Here is a 5,000-nt window from a genome sequence, read left to right as displayed (position 1 = left end):
AAGTCTTTGGGCTCTTGCTGCCCTGTTTTCGCTCACCATCCTTTTGGGCCTTCCCTATTCTATATCCTCTGGGGCTAACATAGTTAGCAAGGCCGAAAAAAGACATTTGTCCATCCAGTCCAGCCTACATTCCGTCAGAATCAATCCCCAGATCTACGTCCTTCTAAAGACCCTAAGAACTGTAAGATACAATATTGTTATGCTCCAGGAAGACATCCAGGGCTCTCTTGATCCCCTCAACTGTGTTCACCATCACCACCTCCTCCTCAGGCAAGGAATTCCAGATTCTCACTGCCCTATCAGTAAAGAATCCTCTTCTATGTTGGTGGAAAAACCTTCTCTCCTCCAGACGCAGAGAATGCCCCCTTGTGACGTCACCTTCCTTGGTAGAAACAGATCCTCCAAGAGATATTTGTATTGTCCCCTTTTATATGGTTATTAGATCACGCCTCAGTCATCTTTTTTCTAGACTAAATAATCCTAATTTTGCTAATCTCTCTGTGTATTGTAGTTCCCCTATCCCCTTTATTCATTTTGTTGCCCTCCTTTGTACTCGCTCTAGTTCCATTATATCCTTCCTGAGCACCGGTGCCCAAAACTGTACACAGTACTCCACATGCGGTCTAACCATTCAGTGTGTAATGATGATAGCGATTCCTTCTTCCCACGTGTATAACCTTCCATTTATCATTGGTTACCCGCATCTGCCACCTTTCGGCCCAAGTTTCCAACTTATCCAGATCCAGCCATGCGGTTTCTCGTGTTTTGTAGCAGAAGAGGGCATTCCGCAGGCGGTTTTCTGGGATGACGTGGGTTAGCACAAGCAGTAAAAGGAGGTAAGAAGCAAGCGCCCAACGTGGGGCTCGAACCCACGACCCTGAGATTAAGAGTCTCATGCTCTACCGACTGAGCTAGCCGGGCTTCTGACGCCTGCCGGCGCATCGGAGCTGCACGCGGCACGGTCCGGTCGCGCGCAGGTAGCTGTCAGATCCTGGGTGTGGCGGACACCACCGACATCGCAGACGCATCCAAGCATTGGTGGTTCAGTGGTAGAATTCTCGCCTGCCACGCGGGAGGCCTGGGTTCGATTCCCGGCCAATGCAGAGCAGCTCTTTTCCTCGTTTGCTGACCGTTGCATTGCGCCTCCTTTCATTGTTGACTTTACAGACACTTGCAAAAAAGTCTTTGGGCTCTTGCTGCCCTGTTTTCGCTCACCATCCTTTTGGGCCTTCCCTATTCTATATCCTCTGGGGCTAACATAGTTAGCAAGGCCGAAAAAAGACATTTGTCCATCCAGTCCAGCCTACATTCCGTCAGAATCAATCCCCAGATCTACGTCCTTCTAAAGACCCTAAGAACTGTAAGATACAATATTGTTATGCTCCAGGATGACATCCAGGGCTCTCTTGATCCCCTCAACTGTGTTCACCATCACCACCTCCTCCTCAGGCAAGGAATTCCAGATTCTCACTGCCCTATCAGTAAAGAATCCTCTTCTATGTTGGTGGAAAAACCTTCTCTCCTCCAGACGCAGAGAATGCCCCCTTGTGACGTCACCTTCCTTGGTAGAAACAGATCCTCCAAGAGATATTTGTATTGTCCCCTTTTATATGGTTATTAGATCACGCCTCAGTCATCTTTTTTCTAGACTAAATAATCCTAATTTTGCTAATCTCTCTGTGTATTGTAGTTCCCCTATCCCCTTTATTCATTTTGTTGCCCTCCTTTGTACTCGCTCTAGTTCCATTATATCCTTCCTGAGCACCGGTGCCCAAAACTGTACACAGTACTCCACATGCGGTCTAACCATTCAGTGTGTAATGGTGATAGCGATTCCTTCTTCCCACGTGTATAACCTTCCATTTATCATTGGTTACCCGCATCTGCCACCTTTCGGCCCAAGTTTCCAACTTATCCAGATCCAGCCATGCGGTTTCTCGTGTTTTGTAGCAGAATAGGGCATTCCGCAGGCGGTTTTCTGGGATGATGTGGGTTAGCACAAGCAGTAAAAGGAGGTAAGAAGCAAGCGCCCAACGTGGGGCTCGAACCCACGACCCTGAGATTAAGAGTCTCATGCTCTACCGACTGAGCTAGCCGGGCTTCTGACGCCTGCCGGCGCATCGGAGCTGCACGCGGCACGGTCCGGTCGCGCGCAGGTAGCTGTCAGATCCTGGGTGTGGCGGACACCACCGACATCGCAGACGCATCCAAGCATTGGTGGTTCAGTGGTAGAAATCTCGCCTGCCACGCGGGAGGCCCGGGTTCGATTCCCGGCCAATGCAGAGCAGCTCTTTTCCTCGTTTGCTGACCGTTGCATTGCGCCTCCTTTCATTGTTGACTTTACAGACACTTGCAAAAAAGTCTTTGGGCTCTTGCTGCCCTGTTTTCGCTCACCATCCTTTTGGGCCTTCCCTATTCTATATCCTCTGGGGCTAACATAGTTAGCAAGGCCGAAAAAAGACATTTGTCCATCCAGTCCAGCCTACATTCCGTCAGAATCAATCCCCAGATCTACGTCCTTCTAAAGACCCTAAGAACTGTAAGATACAATATTGTTATGCTCCAGGAAGACATCCAGGGCTCTCTTGATCCCCTCAACTGTGTTCACCATCACCACCTCCTCCTCAGGCAAGGAATTCCAGATTCTCACTGCCCTATCAGTAAAGAATCCTCTTCTATGTTGGTGGAAAAACCTTCTCTCCTCCAGACGCAGAGAATGCCCCCTTGTGATGTCACCTTCCTTGGTAGAAACAGATCCTCCAAGAGATATTTGTATTGTCCCCTTTTATATGGTTATTAGATCACGCCTCAGTCATCTTTTTTCTAGACTAAATAATCCTAATTTTGCTAATCTCTCTGTGTATTGTAGTTCCCCTATCCCCTTTATTCATTTTGTTGCCCTCCTTTGTACTCGCTCTAGTTCCATTATATCCTTCCTGAGCACCGGTGCCCAAAACTGTACACAGTACTCCACATGCGGTCTAACCATTCAGTGTGTAATGGTGATAGCGATTCCTTCTTCCCACGTGTATAACCTTCCATTTATCATTGGTTACCCGCATCTGCCACCTTTCGGCCCAAGTTTCCAACTTATCCAGATCCAGCCATGCGGTTTCTCGTGTTTTGTAGCAGAAGAGGGCATTCCGCAGGCGGTTTTCTGGGATGACGTGGGTTAGCACAAGCAGTAAAAGGAGGTAAGAAGCAAGCGCCCAACGTGGGGCTCGAACCCACGACCCTGAGATTAAGAGTCTCATGCTCTACCGACTGAGCTAGCCGGGCTTCTGACGCCTGCCGGCGCATCGGAGCTGCACGCGGCACGGTCCGGTCGCGCGCAGGTAGCTGTCAGATCCTGGGTGTGGCGGACACCACCGACATCGCAGACGCATCCAAGCATTGGTGGTTCAGTGGTAGAATTCTCGCCTGCCACGCGGGAGGCCTGGGTTCGATTCCCGGCCAATGCAGAGCAGCTCTTTTCCTCGTTTGCTGACCGTTGCATTGCGCCTCCTTTCATTGTTGACTTTACAGACACTTGCAAAAAAGTCTTTGGGCTCTTGCTGCACTGTTTTCGCTCACCATCCTTTTGGGCCTTCCCTATTCTATATCCTCTGGGGCTAACATAGTTAGCAAGGCCGAAAAAAGACATTTGTCCATCCAGTCCAGCCTACATTCCGTCAGAATCAATCCCCAGATCTACGTCCTTCTAAAGACCCTAAGAACTGTAAGATACAATATTGTTATGCTCCAGGAAGACATCCAGGGCTCTCTTGATCCCCTCAACTGTGTTCACCATCACCACCTCCTCCTCAGGCAAGGAATTCCAGATTCTCACTGCCCTATCAGTAAAGAATCCTCTTCTATGTTGGTGGAAAAACCTTCTCTCCTCCAGACGCAGAGAATGCCCCCTTGTGACGTCACCTTCCTTGGTAGAAACAGATCCTCCAAGAGATATTTGTATTGTCCCCTTTTATATGGTTATTAGATCACGCCTCAGTCATCTTTTTTCTAGACTAAATAATCCTAATTTTGCTAATCTCTCTGTGTATTGTAGTTCCCCTATCCCCTTTATTCATTTTGTTGCCCTCCTTTGTACTCGCTCTAGTTCCATTATATCCTTCCTGAGCACCGGTGCCCAAAACTGTACACAGTACTCCACATGCGGTCTAACCATTCAGTGTGTAATGGTGATAGCGATTCCTTCTTCCCACGTGTATAACCTTCCATTTATCATTGGTTACCCGCATCTGCCACCTTTCGGCCCAAGTTTCCAACTTATCCAGATCCAGCCATGCGGTTTCTCGTGTTTTGTAGCAGAAGAGGGCATTCCGCAGGCGGTTTTCTGGGATGACGTGGGTTAGCACAAGCAGTAAAAGGAGGTAAGAAGCAAGCGCCCAACGTGGGGCTCGAACCCACGACCCTGAGATTAAGAGTCTCATGCTCTACCGACTGAGCTAGCCGGGCTTCTGATGCCTGCCGGCGCATCGGAGCTGCACGCGGCACGGTCCGGTCGCGCGCAGGTAGCTGTCAGATCCTGGGTGTGGCGGACACCACCGACATCGCAGACGCATCCAAGCATTGGTGGTTCAGTGGTAGAATTCTCGCCTGCCACGCGGGAGGCCCGGGTTCGATTCCCGGCCAATGCAGAGCAGCTCTTTTCCTCGTTTGCTGACCGTTGCATTGCGCCTCCTTTCATTGTTGACTTTACAGACACTTGCAAAAAAGTCTTTGGGCTCTTGCTGCCCTGTTTTCGCTCACCATCCTTTTGGGCCTTCCCTATTCTATATCCTCTGGGGCTAACATAGTTAGCAAGGCCGAAAAAAGACATTTGTCCATCCAGTCCAGCCTACATTCCGTCAGAATCAATCCCCAGATCTACGTCCTTCTAAAGACCCTAAGAACTGTAAGATACAATATTGTTATGCTCCAGGAAGACATCCAGGGCTCTCTTGATCCCCTCAACTGTGTTCACCATCACCACCTCCTCCTCAGGCAAGGAATTCCAG

General features: G+C 49.4%; 7 non-coding genes across 7 annotated transcripts; 3 read left to right on the top strand and 4 right to left on the bottom strand.

Moving 5' to 3' along the window:
* Positions 1-848: 848 nt before the first annotated feature.
* Positions 849-921, bottom strand: TRNAK-CUU (transfer RNA lysine (anticodon CUU)). The gene has a single exon. It is a non-coding gene; the product is annotated as a tRNA-Lys (tRNA).
* Positions 922-1,032: 111 nt separating this feature from the next.
* Positions 1,033-1,103, top strand: TRNAG-GCC (transfer RNA glycine (anticodon GCC)). Its single transcript has one exon. It is a non-coding gene; the product is annotated as a tRNA-Gly (tRNA).
* Positions 1,104-2,027: 924 nt separating this feature from the next.
* TRNAK-CUU (transfer RNA lysine (anticodon CUU)) lies at positions 2,028-2,100 on the bottom strand. The gene has a single exon. It is a non-coding gene; the product is annotated as a tRNA-Lys (tRNA).
* Positions 2,101-3,206: 1,106 nt separating this feature from the next.
* Positions 3,207-3,279, bottom strand: TRNAK-CUU (transfer RNA lysine (anticodon CUU)). The gene has a single exon. It is a non-coding gene; the product is annotated as a tRNA-Lys (tRNA).
* Positions 3,280-3,390: 111 nt separating this feature from the next.
* Positions 3,391-3,461, top strand: TRNAG-GCC (transfer RNA glycine (anticodon GCC)). The gene has a single exon. It is a non-coding gene; the product is annotated as a tRNA-Gly (tRNA).
* Positions 3,462-4,385: 924 nt separating this feature from the next.
* On the bottom strand, positions 4,386-4,458 carry TRNAK-CUU (transfer RNA lysine (anticodon CUU)). Its single transcript has one exon. It is a non-coding gene; the product is annotated as a tRNA-Lys (tRNA).
* A 111-nt stretch (positions 4,459-4,569) lies between these two features.
* TRNAG-GCC (transfer RNA glycine (anticodon GCC)) lies at positions 4,570-4,640 on the top strand. Its single transcript has one exon. It is a non-coding gene; the product is annotated as a tRNA-Gly (tRNA).
* The last annotated feature ends 360 nt before the right edge of the window (positions 4,641-5,000 follow it).

This window comes from Dendrobates tinctorius, unplaced genomic scaffold (genome assembly GCF_039654945.1).
Source record: "Dendrobates tinctorius isolate UK_male_01 unplaced genomic scaffold, ASM3965494v1 ptg000270l, whole genome shotgun sequence".
NCBI lineage: Eukaryota > Metazoa > Chordata > Amphibia > Anura > Dendrobatidae > Dendrobates > Dendrobates tinctorius.
The sequence above is the reverse complement of the archived record's forward strand: the minus strand, read 5'-3'. Positions and strand labels throughout refer to the sequence as shown.